The sequence below is a fragment of the Prinia subflava genome, chromosome 4 (genome assembly GCF_021018805.1).
Source record: "Prinia subflava isolate CZ2003 ecotype Zambia chromosome 4, Cam_Psub_1.2, whole genome shotgun sequence".
Taxonomy (NCBI): Eukaryota; Metazoa; Chordata; class Aves; order Passeriformes; family Cisticolidae; genus Prinia; species Prinia subflava.
The window spans coordinates 60,615,845-60,637,603 of NC_086250.1; the positions used below are offsets into that span (position 1 = coordinate 60,615,845).

The 21,759-nt window shown below is 38.9% G+C and overlaps 1 protein-coding gene across 4 annotated transcripts in view; it reads left to right on the plus strand.

The window, feature by feature from the left end:
* ATXN7L1 (ataxin 7 like 1) overlaps nt 1-21,759 on the plus strand; it is a 114,139-nt gene that overhangs the window by 49,837 nt on the left and 42,543 nt on the right. Inside the window, exon 1 of one of the 4 annotated variants that reach the window (XM_063396891.1) lies at nt 15,317-15,440. The exons of the other annotated variants lie outside the window; for them this stretch is intronic. The gene's annotated coding sequence lies outside the window, so the exon portion shown is untranslated. Of the gene's footprint in view, nt 1-15,316; nt 15,441-21,759 lie in introns of those variants that run through there. 4 annotated transcript variants of the gene reach the window in all.

Consider the following 21,759-nt stretch of genomic DNA (forward strand, 5'->3'; position numbering starts at 1 on the left):
CTTCCTCTGTCATCACTTACCCAGTTTAACAAGTCCAAATTGGTCTAATTGTCTCTTGTGGTAACTCCCAATGTCTTTCCTATGTGTTTTTATGTCTTGACTAAATCTGCTAAGCCATTTTTGAAGGGAGGGAAGCAGTGGCATGATGTGCTGTATTCCTTGCCTAACATTTGTTTTGCCTCTGTGATCACCACAGATCATTGAGATGATAATTTCATAGAACTGTTACAAGACTAGTGTTCCATTACTATGTAATAATAATTGAAAGACTATAATTTTATGTATAAAGTGAAGATAGTTTTCTTCTTTCATATCTGTCACTTTACATTTCTCAGCCTTGAATTTCATTTACTATTTTATTACACTGGTCAGTCTTTCTGCAATCTGTTGGTTTTCATCTTTAGTACTCTAAATAATTATATACCAAAAATCTCATTCTCTCACTAACCACCACCTTTTTTCAATCATTTCCGGATATGCTGAATATCCAAGCACTAATAGAGGCTCTTGCTGTGTGCCATTGCTAAATTCTTTCTTTGAGGACCATTTTTACCCTCTTTTGCTTGGCCTGTCAATAGTTCTATAGCCTTTGGTGAGGGCTGCAACTCTCCATTCTGTCTCAACAGCAGATATCTTTAAGAAATGTGTATACATGGCCTCGTTTCACTTAGGTGTTTAAGTGCACTGTGTCAGTTGGATTTCCCTTGTGTCAGGTCACCAGTTCAGTTGGAGATGGGTTTTCTAAGTCCTTTGGGGCATCTAGACCATAAAGGTAATTTTTATCATGACTATAAACAAAGCAAAGTTCTATTTGTGCAGAAGTGTCTGTGTGTATGCATTTCTGTATGTATTCACATATATTGCCTGACCTGTCCACTGCACCCCAAATGCAGCTGTAGCCTCAATTCTGTAATAACTACTAGGGAGTCATTTATTGCCACCTCCTAAGTAGATGAAATTGATGAAAGAATAGGAATTTTTTTCCTATAGCTTGCTGAAGAAGAAAGTACAGAGTTTTTTCACATTAAAAAATGGCTTAAGCGTAACTGATCTTTCTCTCATTTTCTTACCAGAATAATTTCCATGCCTGTAGAGGTGAACTGTTGCACTTGGCCTGAGGTAAAATCTCTTTTAAGAGACTGTGAAAAAAAACCACAGAGGAAATTACAGAACAGTCAATGTGCAATGTGGGACATTCTCTTTACAGTTTTCTTCCCAAATCTGAGGAGAGTTGAATCGAGTGCACCTTAAGCAGGCTACCTGCAGCTGATAGGTGCTTTTCCTCTTTTCTATAAAGAATTGCAAATGAGATTTGGGGTATCTCATCTGCTAGGGTGTGGTGGAACAATTCTGTTTGTGAGGCTTTGCCTGCGTGTCCTGTTGCATGTTTTGTATAGAAAAGGAATGCAAATGATTGAGAGGAAGAGAATTACCTGCAGAATTACCTGAGGGCTTCTGCTATTGGAAAATGCAAGTCCCGAGTCCACACTGATTTCTTCTTTCCTTTTGGTGTTTTTATTTTGCGTAAAATAACAGCGGTTGAACAGAGTAAGAGGGGGAATTTGTCCCTAACTTTGACAGTAAGATACTTGGCATCCAGTCTGTGATTCAGGAAATGTGTTTATAAAATGGCTGAAATAATTTCAGCAGGATGGAGAGGGAACAACTCCATAATGCCCTTCATGTTTTATCCTTGTCAGAGACTTTTTATGAAGAGGGGAAGATTTGGATTCAGACAGTTTACAGAAAGGTGAGTGCTTTAATCAGGGAAGTAGTCATCTCCCTTTCACCAACTTTGTCTTGTTTAAAGACCTAGCACTAAATGGCTTCCTAATAAAAAATATATTTAGAAATACTTACTGTTCTATCTGAATTTTAGATATGAATCCACTTTCTGAACCAAGCCGAAGTAGCTGATTGTAAAGTAGAAATAAAGGCAGTTACAGAGGATCTTACAAATTGTCAGAGAATTGTATGTTGCTATTTGAGGGGGAAAAGTCATATCAGCTGCTGTGTTTGCTGGTCCAGTGATAACTACTGATGTGTTGGGATATAAAGTAATTTTGAGGGCAGGCCGAATACTCAGGCAGCAGTGACAGCAGTGAGTTGTTTGACAAAGCCTGAGGGTTCCTTTACAATTCCAAGACATTAGTCATGTCCAGTTGGTCCAGTAGAGAGCTATGGGCTATGCATACACTGAGTTAATATATGTATAAATATGATAATACTATAGGTGCCCTTTAATGTCTGCCCTGTTGGGGTCAGAGTCTTTTTCTTGCAGAGGTGGAAGGGGTGGGGAGAACAAACCACAACAAAAAACTAAAACCCCTTTATATTGTCTCCCAAAAGCAGAAGAACGAGGTGCATAAGGTTGTTACACACAATCCCAATATAAGAGGTGACATGTTCTAGCTTGGAATCCTGCAAGTCACGAAAACTTCGGCTAGTGTTTGTTAGACAGCCATGGGAAGAACTGGAGTATTTTGGCCTTTCTTTTCCATGTCCCAATCCCTACTGCTCCATAAACATTATCTGGCAGAGTGGAAATAAAGTAGCTCAAAATTACCCTGTCTTTGCATTTGAGAAGGGACAAGAATGAAAGGTCAATGGCAATCCTGCAGCAAGGAACACACTTAGCAGGGTTTGGGGATTTTTTGTTGGAACTAGGAAGAGGGTCAGGTCAGTATGTATGCATATCCAGTCCAAGTTACATTCTCAGCTTTCACTCTAGTTTATTTTCATAAATTGAGAAACAAAACCACATAAACTGAACTACCATGTCTCACAGACATTAGTAGTTTTGAGACCACTATGATACTTATTCAGCCATTTAAGAGTTTAAGAGTTCTTAGAAACGGACAATTGAAAAGATTTAATCTTATGGTTAGCATGGGTCAGGTGAAGATACTTGCCTATGCATGCTCTGAGATTGTTCCTCTTCAACACTTCATGCCAGTATTTATCCATGTGCTTTCCTGCCTTTTCTTGGTGATTCTCTTAGCACTCAGAGCAAATAGCCAGAGGGAGGCACAAGGGAACAAAGCTGAATTTTTGCTTCTGCCCTAATTTGAGGATGCCCAGTCATCTTGAACTTGTGACTGGCCTGTGTGATGGAAAGTCAAAGTGCAAAGGTAGATTTTGGAAATGCAGGCAGGAAGAAGTGAATTGACTTTCTTCTTCGCATGCTCACTGTGTCAGTGAAACCTGGCAAAGCTGACTTCAGCCTCTGCTTTGCTTTCATCTGCAGAGGGATCCAAGGTGCTCAGTTATCCCCTGTGCTAGGACAGTTTTATTTCCAGTTGCTTATCATGTAATGCGACTAGATTAAGGAATTATAAAGTTGTTGCCAGCATTTGTACCAGAAGCACTCCATAACATAACTCGTGTTTAGTTTTGTGTTTAACTCACAGGTTTGAAAGTGACAATTCTAGCAAGATAGTATCACTGAGTTGAAACAAAGTTCAAATAAATGATACATAGAGCTTCAAGTACCACATTTTAAAAAGAGAATTATAGAAACTCATTCCACTGAACACTTAAATACAGCTAGTTTAATGGAAAACTTCATTTTAACTGTTATTCATTGATGTTTTGCTCCATAGTTGCATTTCATAAAACAGAAATATTTGCAGTTTTTCAACTTAGTTTAATGCCATTTTAGAATTGCCTAATGTCTTGATTTTGTTGTTTTAGAATTTAATGTTTAATTTAGGGTTAGACTGACCTTTTTTTTCTTCTCCAAAACATATATGTAACACAAAAAATAAAATACAATGTAATTATTTTATTTAACACTGAAGAGTTAGAAGTATCTGTTGGAAAACTCTGACTAGAGGGAAGAGAATATATGAATGCCACCTGACTCTCTGCAGTCAGAGTTGCATAATATCAGCTGTTAAACAGGTAAAACAGGTGGTGTTTTTACGTGTGTATGATCTAACACAACTGTCTCCTCTGCTGCTGCAGCACATCATACCTTCACTTTGCAGCCTTTTCTTCTTTAGCTTTGGCAGATTGCAAACTGTGCTTCACTCATCTGTCCAGACAGGATTTTGATGGGTCCACTGCTACTTCCATTTTTTGAAAAAGTATTACAACTTTCCTAGCTTCAATTAACATAATCATCTGAAACTTGTGGGTGTCTGTGTGAGAGTCAGCTAGCTGCAGAACTAACCTGGACATACTATACCTAGGAAGGAAATTAATGCATAAAGTGTAGCTTAACTCAGCATTATAAGGCATACTATGGAGTTGCATGAGTTGCCAAGGTACTATTTTCTGCGTGATCTTGTGTTTTTCTTGTAATTTTTGTAGCAGTCATTTTGGATTCTTAGGTTATTACAGGATCTGCTTAAAACACTGAAGTTAATATTTATTTTTGAAGTCTAAGTTATGAGCTATTTCATCACAAGTAATGTTATGGTGCAGTTCACACAACAAAATCTGAAGATGCTCATTCAAATTGATCTTTTATCTCTTCTAAAACTGGATGGAATACAATATGGTGTCTCTTTTGATGCACACTTATCTGTAAAGCTGATAGAATTGATGTTTGTTTTACTGCCAGTAGAAAACATATTATGTAAGTGTGGGGACTTGTGACACAGGAAGGGGTCAGACCCTTGCTTCATTCAAAGAGGAAGTTCCTTGCTCCTCAGTATTTGTGTTGCAAATTGTTCTGGGCTTTTTAAAGGCTCTATTTCACCCTGTCTGACCCTTTTTTTTTTTTTTTTCTTTCCCTTTCAAGTAGGATTCTTTTTTTAGTGCAATTCATGTTAGATATTTGCAGTGGATGAAACAGCATCATTGTTGACCTAAGCTGGTTTTACTTGTTACACTTTACCTTTCCCATTTTTCTGATATGCTTCAGTTTAAAGCTCAGCTTCAGCTGAACCACACAGATCAGTCCCAATTGTGTGTTTAAAATATTCCATTTACTGGTTAGTTTTGGGAATGTCAGTTTATTCCTAAATAATTGAACCATCCAAGTGGAAGCAGAACCGTGGTTGTAGCACAGGCATGTTACATTGTGCAGGTATAGCTGACTTCTTTAAAATCCCCTTGGTTAGCAGGATGTATACTCATCTTATTTGGGAGAAATGGCTTGGGGATTCCGAGTCTGCAAAGTTTCTGCCAAGAACCTCCATGTAACTCCTCTAAAATTTGAGAGGATAAAGTGTGGTCAACGTAACATTAGGTAGTTCTACTTTTTACTTTATTAGAAGCTTCAGTAAGATGTATTAAGTGTCTCATTCAGATAACCTGAAGATATTCCTGGAAAGTTTAAAATGTAGCCTATTTTTATTCTTATTTTATATATATATATATATATATATATATATATATATTTAAAAGAACTTAAATTCTGCTTTTTAACTAAGAACAAGAAATTTCTTTACATCATCTAGAAATATTTATGGGAAGTGTTGCTGGGTAAAGCTGTAATAATTAATTAACTTGTTTGAATTGAAGAATGACAGCTTTGGTAACTATTGTATAGGAAGCTGTACTGTGGCCTAAAATGTTTGAATTTTGTGTAAAAAGGAAGAATGATGAAAGTGTGAGAATCAGCATTACAAAATTTAAGATTTTGTCATGTGGGCTTTGCACATATTATCATATGTAATGGACATGGAGGCCTGGGCCTTATTTTCTTGAGGTGAATACAGTATAGATGTCTATGTGTAAGAAACCCATTCAGTATTAGCTTTACATATGGAAATAAAGGGAATTTTCATAAGATTACACTGACATTTAGCAGTTTCTTTTAATTATATTTAAAAAATCCTACAGGAGGAAAGGCTGAGCAGCTTCCTTTGCCTTAGTGCCCCGTTTATTTCCCTGCAATACAAGAGTGTGTGCTTCACATTCCCTGCGAGTTCCTGGCACGCAGCGCCTCCCCCACACTGTGGCACTGAGCTGGCCCAGCAGCGCCTCTCCCCATTAGTCATCACTGCCGTCCCCGGTGCTGTGTGCAGGAAGGCAAGTCTTTAAAGCACTTGCTCCTGGTTCATTTTTTTCAAAGATTATTTCGTAATACATCATTGCAGTAGTATCTTCTTGTAAGTACGGACCAAATCTTGGTCACTAAGCACAAGCATTTTTATGTGGAATGAAAAGATACACTGCAAATAAATCACTACTTATTTCCTTTAATCTAGTTTCCAAATTGTTTGACTTCTGCCATTCAAACACAGCTTCCATTCATGTGTTCAGGAGGCTTTTGAAAGCATATGAATGGTAATTTTCCCAGTTTTTCTGGAACTTTAGTTCCAGCAATTTCTGCAGCTGGCTGCCTAATAAAAATGACTTGCATTCCTAGAAACGTTGGATTGTGCTGATGGCTAAAATGACTTAACTGTTTTGAAATGTAACCCATGCTGTTACATTAAAATATGTTTTGGCTTAGGTGAAATTAATCTAAAATAAATTGTTACCTGCAGTGATGTTTAGTAGTGGTTTTATTAATGTGGATTAGCCGTTTACAGAAAGGTCTAATCTTGTAGCAGTTTGCTTTTGTAACATTGACTGTAATCCATCTATTCTTACATTATCAAAAGGCTTCCTCATGTCTCTTGCTTTCATGATTTTTCTTTTTCTGATGTGTGGAATATTCATATAATGTTGTAAGAAGTGCAATAATCACTTTGGCTGCACATGAACATTACTAACAGTTTTACACTGTCTTGCACCCTGTTTTTTCTTTTGGTGGGCAACTTATGTTTTATTTATTCCATGTTGTCAATTTTGGTCTAGTGAAACTTTGTTTTAATGTAGAACTTGATTTTAATGTAGTGAGATTATTTTTCTGAATTCTTTTAAAAATTATTTTAACTAAAAAACATGGTTGAAGTAACTAAGAGAGAAAATAAATAGTACAACAGTTGTATTTCTAGTTCATATTTTATTTGAAATCTTCAGGGTAAATTAAATATGCAAAATGTTTTTATTTTAAAGTTTAGGATATAGAGAATTTTCATTTTCAGGGTTAGATTTTTTTTAATGAACTGTATTAGTCTCTCAAGGAAGGTACCAATGTTATAATAGTGTTGAGTCCCAAGTCATGGAGAACTGTTACAACAAATTCCTCATACTCTGTGTTAATCCTCTAATAGTCTTTTCTTAGATATGCATAAGTCACTGATGAAGTAGGTCTGCAGTGTCCAGTAGGCTCAGCAGCTCTAATTTTTTACTAGTGTTTTGTTCTTGAAAATGAGGTGTGCTTTTTTTGATGATACACGAACATAGTGAGTGAAGTTTCTCTCATTTTTTTTATCCAGTTCTTTGCAGACCCCTAATCACATTTGTTAGAATATTAGAGTTAGTTATTAATTCTTACTGTATTCATCATGTCCTCTCTGCTGCCATAACTGAAGGCAGATAGGTTAACTAAGACCAGTCAGTGTGGTACAAGTATCACAATTGATTCCAGATTACCACACTTGCTGTTGTTTCCCAAAATAACACTGTGTGAAATAGGACAGTGGTCAGGGGTGTTTGTGAGAATAAACTCTTGAGCTTCTATTGGTAAAGACTGGAGGAAGAGAAGGTGGGTTGGAGACTCAGCTGTGAGAGCAGCCACAGGTCACGAGGTGCAGCAAGTGCTCTTTTACAGCAAGGATTGATAACCAAGTGGCAACCATGGTCCTTGTAAAATGAGCAAGATCCTGTTTCAACAGCAGCAAAACCTCCAGTAGCTTTCAAACATGATCATCTCTCTGGGATGTTTTCTCTGTTGGTGACATTAGTGCCCTTTCCACAGCTCTGCCGACTGTCACTGTGGCAGGGTGTCCCAAATGGATCTGAAGGCACGCTCTTCACACCTCACCCTTCCTACCCAGTTCAGGATCCTCTTCCTTCCCTGCAGCTCATCTCCCTGTAGTGACACTATTCAACTTATTATCAAATAATAGAAGAAAGCTATTCACTTTGATTTATTTGTTGTTTAGCAACTTTTCCACCTTTCCTTGGTTAGTTTTCTGCTGTTTTAGCAAGCTGAGCTCACCCATCAGGGCAGCAGATGAATGCCAGAGATGGTGCAAGACAAAAGCAGGGAGAATGCATGGTTCAGAATGGCACTTGCACAGGGAACAGCAGCCACAATTAATTATTGATTCAGCTCTGCCTGTCTTCTCTAAACTACTATCTTAAAAGCATATCTTTTGGAAAGGACATCTGACCTTGAAGATGAAAGATTTACCATTTGAATTTATCTTAAGGTGTTTTTTTCTAGGCTGTGTCTGTTCAGATTTAGTTTTGGGGTTTTTTTTTAAGTTGGTACCTACAAACTGTTGACATAACTAGATTGATATACTGCCAACCATATCCTTGGCTGCATCAAAAGCAGCGTGGGCAGCAGGTTGAGGAAGGTGATTCTCCCCTTCTACCCTGCTCTTAGGAGAATTCACCTGGAGTACTGCATCCAGATCTGAGGCCCTCAATACAACAAAACAAGGACATGAACCTTTGGGGCAGATCCAGAGGACAGCCACAACAAATGGTCAGAAGGCTGAGGCACCTCTGCTGTGTAGACACACTGAGAAAGCTGGGGTTGTTCAGCCTGGAGAACACAAGGTTCTGGCAACACCTTGGAGAACCTTCCAGTCCAAGGGCAGCTACAGGAAAGCTGGAGGAGGACTTTTTACAAGATCATGTAATGGCAGAACAGGGGGGGAATGGTTTCAAACTGAAAGAGGACTGGCTAAGGTTAGCTATTAGAAGAAATTCTATATGGTGAGAATGGTGAGACACTGGCACAGGTTGTCCAGAGAAGCTGTGGCTGCCCCAACCATGAAAGTGTTCAAGGTCTAGCTGGGTGAGGCTTTGAGCAACCTGGTCTAGGGGAAGGTGTCACTGCCTTTGCCCTTGGCAAGTGAGTTGGAACTGGATGACTTTTAAGGTCCTTCCAACCCAAACCATTCTGTGATTCTATGATCTAAGAATTGGTGGCAACATGCTTTTTTCCAAAAGTGTTCTCCTCTAACAGGAATTCACAGTCCTAAAGAGTGATGTGGTGAAGAGTAGGTTTTAACGTGTGAAGTAAGCCTGTAAAAATTACCAAAAGATATAGAAAGTCTAGAAGACAACTCTAAAACGTTACTGAATGATTAGGAATAAAGTAAAACTTTTAAATTACAGAAAATGAGATTTAAGTAGGGGAAAAGTGGTGAGGACTGCTGGACTCCATGTCCTGAATATTGCCTTCTGCAGCACCAAATTCCAGAGAGGAGATGCCAGATTGAATACAAGTTTCTGCAAAACCTTTGTGAACTTTACACATTGCTTTTCTTGTACATTATCTGAGCAAATGTATTTAATGAGACTGCAAAGATGTTACAGTTTTTACTTGGGTGGGGGGTCAGAACAAAAGAAGTAAGAAAATTTTTATGTTTAAAACTCTTTTTTTAAATATTTGTTTTGCTTTAGAAGTGATATTTTATAATATCCTTTATATGGAAAAAAGAATTCTTGAAGAATTCTGAGGGGAGGCATGTAGTCATAGAGCAAATGACTGGCAAAAGCTGTAGTGTTTGATTCAGGAATCAAAAATGTAGCAATAAAACCTGTAATTCTTCAATGCATGGAGATGAGTTTAAAATGTATTTTCTTCATGTCCTTTTGTATGTTCAGATAAATCCACTCTGGACTATTTTTGAAGTACATGTGAGCAAGCAATTAAATACTGGTTTGACGGTTTCAATCAGCTTCTATGCAACTTGCAGCACATTTTTGCAGTACTGTCAAAACATGCATACCCACAGGACGTGAAAATTATGTGAATTTAATTTCAATCTAAATCACTGATTCTAATGGGAGACTAATTGAAATAAACCCTTTATTATCAGTTAAATTAAGTCAGCAAGAGATACCAACTAGTACCTGTGATTGTGGAATTTCACAGTTAAGAAATGTAATGTCAGGGTGCTTGTGAGGGTGTGTGCAGCATTGCACACATCAAGCAGCAGATTTGTTCTTGTTTGCTGTAGGTAAAGGATACATTTGAGGCCCTGTAACACCTTAAGGAAGCAGTTTGTATATGAGGACAAAAATAATAAACTTCAGAAACCACTTCAAGGTACAGCAGCATTGCTCCTGTAAGAAATACTATTTTTGTGTATTATACTTGTGAATGCATTAACTCTTTGTATATCGTTTAGCATTATTAAATTAGTAACTATTATCAGTAAATTATATTAGTAAATATTATTTTAAAATACTTAAAAATTTTTAGAGCAGTGGAAAAAATTGTATGACAGAAGTACTGCAAGATGTGTTGTCTCCATGAGCTCTCTCGAAGAATTCAGGTTGAATGTGGGAAGAGGGGTGTGTGTTCCTGTTGGATTGGTTTCATTGGTTATCCTCGAAGTACCCAAGTGAACTACCTGAGCCACCTGCAGTGGTACTGCTGAACCCATGGCACTGATGTGGTGCCCAAGTTTGGAAGTCATTTATAAGCAACTGAGAACAGAGACTGGGTTTTATGTGATTGTACAATATGAACTCCAGCTATTTTGGAAAGACAGTGGGATTACTTCTTCATACTTCAACTTGCCTAGATAGTTTAGGTTTGAAGGTTTACAGCAAGAAAGCTGTGTCCAACTCCAAATGGAGACAGAACTTGTTCTTAATTTTGCTGTTATGATAGTTCATCTTTAATAAGGCAAACTGATCTTTAGGAACCCCTAGGGAGTCTGACCCAGAAACAAGAAATCCTGTGCTAGACATAAAATAAACACTTTCTGAAAAGATGATGCTTTCCTAAGAAAGCAGAGGGTAGGTTGTCTTTTCTTACACTGTTAGAAGCTGATTTTAAAATGTGATTTGCATAAATTTTGGCACCTATATGGACAACACCTTCTTGGCCTGGATAGAAAATGAAAAGGGAGAGAACAGTGTTGGTCATAAATCTCTGTATGAGTAGGATGAAGCAAATTTCATGCAAGAACTGACTGAAATCAAGTGAAAGGGAGTAGAGTAGCTGTTCCCTGCCTCAAATATGGACGATTTCTGATACATGGAGAGGATAAGAATTAAAAAAAGGCACTATCTCAGGATATGGATATATCTCAGGCCTTCTAGGATTTCCCAAAAGTAACAGTCTAATTTATAGATTTAGGAGTGGATTGTGCAGGACTAAGGCACTCCTCAAGTAAACCAGTGTTCCTCATTCTTCCAAGAGATTAAACAAAAATCCAGAACCCCTTGGGGTTTCTGGAGGAGTTGCTGTGAAAAGTTGGGATTGCTGAGGCATTAGTCTGATCTGTAAGGTATTGTAAGCATAACTGAGTGTTGTTAAGCACCACTTGTTAGTCGGAGCATTGTACTCTTCCTCAGTACAACAGTTTGATTTGTTTGTGAAGATCTGTAATGCTTTAAGAGTAAAAGGATTGTCTTACAGGCCACAAACACAGCTTTGTAGAGTGTGGTGCTGAAAATGGATCAGATGCTTGATGTGTTGGTGAAGTTGAGTCAGAAGAATTGGAATTCATAGAAATCTGGGTTCCCTGTCTTCTTTTCTGCTAAACGTGGTTTAGATAAGATGTCTGCAGAAGTGATCAGCTAGAGGTTCAGAGATTCTTCTGAAATAATCTCCACACGCAAAACCAGTACAATTTTGCCTTTCTCAAGCACTCCGACTTGCATTTCTCTAACACCCCTCTCTGTCCTTTGGTGCTGAAATATCCATGGTACTGAAATATAAGAAACCAGATTTGGGGTTCAGAGCGAGATTAACGTACAAATACAGAAAAACCCAAAGCACTTCATACAGTGTTTGACTTTGCCACTCAAATATACGTGTTGGTGTTTTATTGGATTAAAGTTTTTTGCCTGAAGTCTCTTCTGGTTTTGCTGGTGCTGAAGTGCCAAAGCTGTAGCCTTATTTCTAGGTGGGAAAAAAATCCTGCATGTTGACCTACATAGCAGTACAAGGAAACAAAATTAATTTTAGCAGTATTTTAGGCCCACACAGCTTTAGCAAAAACATGTACACTCTCAACAGATTGGACTCTTGTTTCTGCATTTTAAAGTTTGAGTCCCAATGCACATTCTAGACTAGGCAGTCTCCATGTGCTGAGTACTAAGAAATGTTCCTGGGATCAAGTAGCTTAAATGTGCAAGTTGTCTGATAGTGCCAGTGACCATCAGGAAAGCATCCAATATATAAATTTCAGGCCTCATGTTGAAAATTCTATGGGAGTATTTTGATGCACAGCGTAAAAGAGTCACCATAAAGTGCTACTGGCATATCACTTTTTTTTCTGCAGTAGACACAAACCCAATTTTGTCAGTCCAAAACTAACTACAGAGATTAGATGTTTTCTTTTCAAGATAGGCTTGAAAACAGCCTGATATCCTAACTTCATGCTGACATCAGGCAAGTGAATGTCTGTACCTAGACTTTGGTAAGTAAGCAGTGTTATTAATGGTTTTATAGGTAGTATTACTATAACCAGAAACACATTTATAGCCTGAAAACAGGTTACAAAAGAATCATTCTTAGCTACTCCTTATTTCATAGCCACTTAATTAAAGCTTGCAAGATGAACAAAAAAAGAGATCTCTCACAAAAAAAAAAATTCTTTCTCCCATATTACTTACAATGAATAGTTCTTTTAACTATTGACTAGTTTTGTTGTTTGCCTTTCTTAGCAGATTGTGGGTTCTGTGCAGAAATTTTTGTACTAAGATGCTGGAGTTAGAAAATAATTATTTCCTGTGCACTCTTTTCTCAGTTGAATGTAGAACTTGTCTGTCAGTTAGCACAAACTGTCTCTGTTATTATCACATTGTATAAAGATCACTTTTTACAGAAGTTAATCTATAAGGTAAATGTTTGTGGTCTTTAGCTCAACTGTAGAAGTCCTTTCCTATTTAAATATGTGTCTTAATATTGTTGGTAAATTTTCCACTTTAGGTTGAAAACTAAAGCATTGGTTATCACTTCCTGAAACATTTGGTTTATGTGATTTATTAATGGATTATTTGAGATGCCCAATATTGAGGTACATAAAACTGTCAACATCCTGATAGTATCTTAAACAAAGGCTAACATCAGCCTTGGTTTTCAGAAGATGGATTTTTATTTTCAAATAGTGAAAGCATTGCTTTGAATTTACTTCTGCTAGATTGTTTGCATTGGTTACTATGTGTATTCCCCATCCCACCCCAAATTCTGATGCGTTGTTTTGTTTCTTTATAGAAGTTAACCCTCTCTTAATGTTATCCTGTGTTATATTCTAAATATTCATGATGACTCAGTGCTTTACTGGCCATTCAAGACCTGTGATATGACCTTTATCACATGCTGATGTGAGGCAGCAATCACCATTCACTCTGCTACAGCCTTGCAACCCTGTGGATCCCCAGGATTATGTGTTACAACATGCTTTGACAGCTGCTCCATAGGCATGAACCTGAGATATGCAAATAGGTATTAGCAGTGTGTAATATCCTTGCCATAAAGTGATGGAGGTATATGACACAACCAGTAGTTCCTTTCAACCTTCTGTTTCTCAGCTTAGCTGGAGCTTTTTATGAGCATACGTTTTTGCTGGCTTTTTTTTACCAGTCAATTTTAAACATTTTACCTATTTGTCTTCTTATGTATTTGCGTGTTGATATTACTTGCCTATTATTTCTATACCTATTATTTTTTTGTCTGCTTATTTATACTTCCATATTATATTGTGTCTCATTATTCCTTGGCTTCAGTGATTGCCTGTGCTGTGAGGTATGTACACCTGCAGTGAATGATTTTCTAAACAGGAATCCCAGAAGCATTCAGGGCTACTTTGTGTAGGTAGGCTTATGCTGCCAAAATACAGTGTTAGGTTTTTTTTTTACTACAAGTCCCATGTTCAAATTAAATTAAAAACAAGACAACCAAACAAAGCCACAAACCAACTGGTTATGCACCTTCAAAGATCTGTTGACTAAATTTCTGGGCTCCATTTTTGGGTCCAGTGGATCAGGATGTCTTGAATCCAGTTCTCTCTTCTGTCCAATTGAAATCACTGCCAGAAGGATCCACACTGCCCTCTGAAGAGTTTATTTACTATAAGTAATCTTTGAGAATTCTGGTTCTGTTTTCACACTCTCATCTTCTTCCCAGGCCTCAGGCAGAAGATTCTGTGATTAAGATAGAAACTTGAATAAATTGGGGCCATTCCTGCTCCTGCCCCACTGGGATCCCTGCATAGTCAGGAGGGTGTGCAGCCAGGGAATGCAGCACTCCAGAGAACATCTTCCAGCTTAATTTCCTGGGGAACACCACTCCATGTATGTGTTCAAATATATGGAATTTAATCCTGAAACATTGTAAAATTGTAAAGGTATTGTAAAATACCTTGCAGTGTGAGCTTGCATTTGTTGGTGTGTTTCATGTTAGACACAGCTGAGAGAATAAATTTGCATTTAAACTGAGGTTCCATGCTGGTCTGCTGCAAATTGCTGGGTTTGGCTGGGTTTATTGGACAAGCCAACAACTGCAAGAGGAGTTGCATGTATGTGAGAAGAGCTGAGTGGCTGCCCATTTAAATGTAGTTGAAACAAATTGCTTGTAGTGGTATTAGGTAAACATTAAACACACTGCCGTTTCAAATCTTGAGAATTATGCCAAAGGAAGTATTTCTGGTTAATGGGGAACCCACCATTTCCAGCAGCAGTCAGCTGCCTGAGGTTTTGGCACAGGGATGCTTTACCACGCAGAGCTGTCCCACAGCAAACCTCAGCTTGTTGACTGAACTTTTTATTTTGGGTGGTGACACCGTGGCTCTGATATCTGCATACTTGGGAGTATGGAGTACTAGTAAGAAGAAAAATAGGTGATAAAGACCTTTGTGTTTATCCAGCAGCTGACTTTAACAGGATCTTAATCCTTGGTCTGCTTGTACTCCACTGTGTAAAAATCAAACATAATCAGATCCTCAGAAGCTTAATTTTTATTACCAATTACCATACATTATTGTATGGAGTTCAGAACCTGAATTTGGAGGTAAGATGGACAGTGTGTGTACCCTTGCTGGCAGTGGCTGAAGCTGTGGCACTGTTGGTCGAAGGACTGACTTCCCCTACGCCTTCCAAAACTAAATTAGAAGTTTGACGAGTTTTCAGGAGAAAAAACCTGTGATAAGTGAAACGAGTTTTGCATTTAACTCTGCCGCTCCTGACCTTTCCCCGCTCGTGAGTAGGGACGGTGCGGAGCACAGGCGGATGTCGGGAGCGGGCGGCGGCTCCGGGAGGGGGAGCTCCGGGCCCGCCGCTCTCCGCTCCCGGCTCTCTGCTCGCCTCCTCCGGCCTCCGCTCCCGGCAGCCTCCCGGCCGCTGACGGCGCCTGCGGCCCGGCGGCCCCGCCGAAGGACGGCCCGGAGCCCCGCAGGCGAGGCTGTCAGCGCGCCGGGGGAAGGTGCTGCTGGTGCTTTGGCAGCGGCGGGCTGAATGTGAGTGAGGGTCTCGACAGATCCTGCCTTGCTTTGTTGCTGCTGTGGTCGAGCGGCGTGAGAAACCTGGTGTAGGAGCACGAGGTTGTAGGACACAGCTGTTGCTGGAGAAAAACATCCACAGCCTTACCTACCTGCGCGGTGGGAGGGAGGGGACACGAGTTGAAGGGCTGTCGGCAGCACCTGCGGTGTCCGAGGGTGGCAGGGTGCAGGGATGGCACCCGGGTCCCGCCCCGCGCCGGGCGGCGCTGCGGGCTCAGCGTGGCGCAGGCAGCCCGAGCGCAGCCCCGGCCTGGGGACTGTGCGGGGCAGTCAATGCTTCTTGTGCTGCGAGGAGCGCTTAAAACTGCCCTAATGCCCTCAGTAATGTACGCGGGCAAATCAGGTACACAGAGATGCAGGAAGGGAGAGAATAGCACATCAATACTTTAGCGAAGAAGGACAAAATAGATTTAATTATGAGTATTTTAGACTGAGAACGGGAAGTGCCAATACTGAAACTTCATGCATAACTAGAACTTTGACCCTTGGTTATCTGCACTGTGATTATTTTTACTTTTTTTTCCCAACTATATCAGCATGCTATTGTGCAGATATGATAGTTCGTGTTGCTTACAGTCTTGGAATCTAATATAGTCTGTGATTTTTATTTTTATCTGCACAAATCTTACACAAATTATTGCAAAGATTTTTAGCTTGAGAGCAGACACTAAGCTCCATTTGCTGCAGCCTCAGAAAGGTTAAATAAAAATGGATGCAGGTCACTAGAAACTTAGCAAGACCCATGCTTTCAAAAAGTCACCTTGATTTCTCCCTTAAGTATGTGTTTGTATGTTTTGTGGGGTTTTTTGCCACTTTTTGGGTATATTTCACATGTGGCAATGTAGTTAAGAATATAACCGAACTATGATTACATTGGTAATGGGTAATATTTTAGAAATATATAATTCACTATATATAAAAATATAAATAATTTTTAAAAATTGAATAATGACATGGCATTGGTACTGAACTAGTTTAAACAAAATGTGCCAGTGGTAAACTGCTGACTATTGGATTGGCAGCTGTCATCTTTTTTATGCTCTGTTTTATGTGTATTCCATAGAGCTTTTTCAGTAAAGAACAAGGCAGTTGCTGAGTGTTTGCTTTTGGAAGCCTCAATATGGCTCTAGATGTCGAAGCTCAATTTAAATTATTTCATTAAAAAAATTAAATATCATTTAAAACTTTAATGATATTGAATTATTCTTTAAATATATCTGATTTCTCTCAGTGTGCAGTTCTTGGAAAGAGAGGGATTACCTGCTGGCTTTAAGGGCTAAATAGTATCAGGTTTAATGTCGGCATTACCGCTTCACCTCTGCTATGCTGTGGTATGAGTTACAGCTGGATTACTTGCTGTGTGCATGGATTACATTCTCCCTCTATTTGTTCTAATGAACTTAAAAGGAGAAAAACATAAGGTTCTATATCTCTGTTACAATTTTCTAAATGGTTATAGATCTAAATTACACTAGAAAACTTCATTAGACTTTTTAGAGGAAAAGATAAAACCTACTTGTTTACTTGAGGCCAGTGTTACCTGATAGAGGTGTCTAAGTCTGTGAAATACTACAGCTGTTAAATGAGTTCTGATTTCTGTAAAGTGAGAAGTGTCCCAAGGTGTCTAACCAGTGTTGCTTTATATTTAATTAAAACACAAAACCAGCATAGAATGCTTTTTTGAAACTCACTATGTACCAGATTTTGACAGGTAATTATACAGAGGAAGACAGAAGTCCTACAAAAGTAATCCATGTAACTCTGGTGTTTAATAATTTTGCAGTTAGCCAGGAAGGGGTGGGAGAGCAGGTAATAATTGTAACTCCTAAATTGGCATAAAATGACTAAGAAGAGAGAGGTCTCTGATACAGAATGAATGAAAATTGCTTTTGAAAGAGGGCTCAGCAGGCCTTTTTCAGTATATTGGCTCTGTGAGGCTACATCTGGAGACAACAATACTCACTGTACTTGCAGGGCGAGAGCAGCCTACTCTAGGAAGCAAATGCTAAACGACTGAGGGTTGTGTTATACAATGTGCCTGGTCTCCATCCATACACTGTAAGTCAGCCATGGATTAATACCAGATTGAAGCCAAAGGTGTGCCAGGAATGTTTTGATAGGGCAGAAGAGCAGAAAAAGAAACTGCATCTCTTTTTGATTTGTGGTATGACTGCCGCTGTAACATGCAATGCCTGATGCCAGCTGCCACACTTTGCACTGGGGCTTTCAGGCTATAAAAGTTCACTGTCCTTTTGTAAGTGCCACCTCTGATGTTCTCTGAAAGTGTTTCATAGCCTGTTGCTAATCAAGTTCTTGGCTAGAATTGATATCTTGAAGTGGGAGGAGCAGTAAGGGAGCAGAAAGTTTATGTAAGTGTGGTTTGCATGTATGTGCTAGACAGATATGCAGCTGATTAGCTGGAAGTTACAGACTGAAATTTACTGTGGCAGTAGCCCCCGATTTTTGGTATCTTTCTGATACTTTGAGCAGGACAGTGAGTTTTTTCAGTGAATGAGTTAGTGCAGTGGTTTTGTTTTTATGGTCTTCCCTAGTTCAATGAGGCTAAGAGGCAGAGGGGAGCATTGACCTAATCTTGTTACAGTAAACAAACGAGAGGTAAAGACTTCTAAACCTTCTGTTGATGTGATTGTTGGATGTTTAACAGTCTTTTGTTCCCAGCTGTTTACCTTAATTGAGTCTTTTCCCTTCTAGTGCTTGTGCTTCTGTCCTCATTAGTGTGCATTCCAAGATAAATACCATGCACGAGACTTGCAAATACTGTACAGCAGAAGATCTGTTCTCTGGTTTTGTTTGCTAAATGTTACACCTTCCAAAATATATTAGTCCTTAATATTGAGAGTACACCTAATGTCCGTAGGTAAAACAGCAAAGATAGACAGCAGACCTTTTGTAACTGCCACTGCTAACACCTTTTTGGCAGTAGGCATTTAGGGATCTGAAATGTAAAGAGAAATAAGAACTAATAAAACTGCCAGAGTTCTCTTATGAGTAATATAAGCAGACAGTGAATGTGCTTTCAACTTGTTTGTTCCCTTGAATTACTTTTTATTCAGACCTTAAGCAACTTGGAAAATCAAGGAATTTGGGACTAGGGAGAAGGAAAGGAAGGGGAGTAATAAGGTTGTAGATTTAGGATCTGCGGATTTCCTCAAGTGCTGCAATGATCTTCTGATGGGACAGATAACCCTCTTCGTCTATCTCATCCTGCACTCAGTGATCCTCTGTTTCTAGCTATCATTTGAAACTGCTTGAGCAGTTCAGTGTAAATAAACCTTTTTCTCTCAGTATTTAGATACAGTAGGCAAATGCCTGGGATGATAGCTCAGGCATGGTTAGTTTTGGTTCACTTGTTAGCCATTGCTGGTTAAATCTACTGTACTGTCTAGCTAACAATTGGCAGACTCAGCAAAAAGCTTTAGAAAAGACTCACTCTGTGATCCATTTGCCAAATACAGAGTTTAGTTCCTCCTCTGTAATCAAGTTGGAGTCAGTTGATTATAGCTGAGATTTATCATGTCAGTGTCCTGCTTGTTGTCCTTTCCCTGTCTTTGGTCAAGTGACTCCTATTGCTGGAAAAAAATAAATTCAATCTCAAATTCCTCCAATTTAGAAGTATCTCTTGTTATCTCTGAACAGTAGGATTTCTTTCAACTATAGAACATGAATTTGATGAGAAGGGACAACTTCCAGAAGATCATAGTCTCTTCTGGAGTTTGCTGTCTCCTGACAGATGGAGAAAGGTTTCAGTCCTTGAGCAAGAACACAGATAGTCTGATTCAGAGGAAGCAATTGGTAGGTAAGAAATGTCGTGTTGGATTTTTCCATTTCCTTCCCTTTTTTTAATCTACCTTTGTATTTCACTGTCAGCTACACTTTTGACATTGTGGCCAGGAAAGCAGCTTCAAGCTGGGTGGATATTGCTGTGGCTGTGTTGTTCTTGAAGTTAGAAAAGTACTTGTTTGAATTTTTCCCTCATTTAGAGTATCTGGTTTAAATGACCTAACTTTAAACTGTAATCTCAAGTGATCTCACGGCTCAGTCCCTGAGCACAGAGGCCACCCCAGCTGTATGTGAGGTGCCTGCTGTTTGCCATGCTGGCTGGTGCCTGGCTCCTGCCTTGTCACAAGTATCTGGTGCTTGTCTGCACCCAGCTCCCTGGCAGAGGCTGCAGCCCTGACACAGAACGCAGGAATGCACACAGCCAGCTCGGGCTTGACGCTGTGCCTGAGTTCATAACATTTCTTGGGACCCAGAGCATTGGGGTAGCACTGCCAGGCAGTGGCTTTGTCTGAAGTCTTTGCCATTTTCTCCAGTGCTCTTGCCTTTGGAAATGCTGTACAGAAACAACTGAAGTGACTCACTTTATATTGAAAAAAGAATTTCAGTCTTATGCTGAAAAAGAGATGCTGTGTCATTTTTGAACCCACAGTGTCCCTAGAAGTGGAGGGACATTTGCATTGAGCTGCACCTCTGCTAATGAGCCCAGCTGGAGCTGATTTGTTTCTGCATCTCTGGTACAGATAATCTGACCATGGATAACTGAGTGTTGACTCTATAAATAACCCACTTTGAAATCCTTGTCTTAAAATTGTTTTCTCTTCTTCCTGTTAGCTTCCAAGCTTACTCTCTATAGTCATTTCTTGGCTGACCAAGGGTTACTCTCATCTCTTAGGCAAACATATGTCCTATTCATATCTTCCCACCTGAAGTGAAATGTTACACTAAGCATGGGTGAAACCAGATTCTAGCACTATAAAAAGCCAGCTAAGTCCAAGTAGGAAGTAATCATCCTAATGTTTTACATATGCTCCAATCGACTCTTGTGGTTTAAACCAAAAATGACTGACACACATGAAACATTTGATACCTTGGAAAGACACTTATTGCATGCTTCTTCTCAGAGACATCCTATTACATATTGTAATAGTTAAATGTCTTCAGGTAAAGCTGCTTCATTTGTATAGACTTCCTTCAGGTTGGACTTGTAATCATCCTGGTTTGTTTGCTTACTGTGTTAAAACTCACAAGAATTGTTCTGAGTTGAGCTATGCTTTGCTTTAATGAGATTGTTTTTCTATTAGCTTATAGAAGTAATTATAGAAGGTAATTAGAATGCCTCAAAGGAAAAATATCCTGTGTCTTCAGCTGGTGAGCACCAACACATTGTTTTTTTCCAAAAGTTTTTCTAAAATATGGTATGTGTATGCTTCTAAGAAGACACATGGGAAGTTGGAACCACCTGCAGTGGATGACAGGTTGTTCAGGGCATTGGAAGTGGGAGAAAGGAAAACAGAATTGCACAGCTTTGATGGCACAGCAGTTCATGCACCTTGGTAGATAGTTGTACTGGAAATCAGCTATCTCTTCCCTGTGTATTCCCGCCCCATTATTCTGTAACAGAGGCAACATCAGAGGGTGAATAAACTTGGAGTGCTTTAAATTATGATCCGCCCTCTAAAGGCTGTGTGGTCTTGGAAAATGCCTTTCTTCACACAGCATCTGAAACACTAACCATGCCTCAACAAACTTTCAAAGACTCAACTTGAAAAAAAATGAGCAAATACCTATGTGAGAAAAAATCTTATATATATATATATATATATATATATATATATATATATATAGGTATAGCAGACATTTAATATTGTAGACATAAAAAGCTCTCATTACAAGAAATGGTGGGAAATTTATTAAACTATGAATAGAGAAATGGTTTATCCAAAAGAAGAAATTTGTAGTATGAAAAGTTCATTGCAGTGATAAATGGTCAAGAGGTGCATGAAGAGACAGAATATGAAGTAGTTGTCATTTGGACTCTCAGAGGTTGATTTGCATTTATTTCATTCATGTGCAGTTAGGTCTGAGTTTCTTTAGTTAGAAGTCATAAATGATGCAAGTTGAAGTGAAAACCAACTTTAGAATTACGAAGTTGTATGTAAATACAGAACTAAAGAGTTTTTAAAGGGAGAGGAAAATGCCCTACAAACACACTTGTATTTGGGTATGTTTTTCAGTGTTGTCTCTTGAGTTTTTATCTATAGAAGGTTAAGAGTTTGGTTTCTTGTTTGTAAGAGCTATTATATGTAATGAGGGAAACATGAACAAGTGACCTCTTCAGGAACTGATTTGCACATTCACTTTGGAGACTGTGTGTTAAGGGGTTATCACTTGTGGTTATTCATGCAGCTTTCTAAATAATAGATTTTCTTACCTCTGGCAAATAATGTGCTTGAAAGATGAGTGAACTGATTTATCT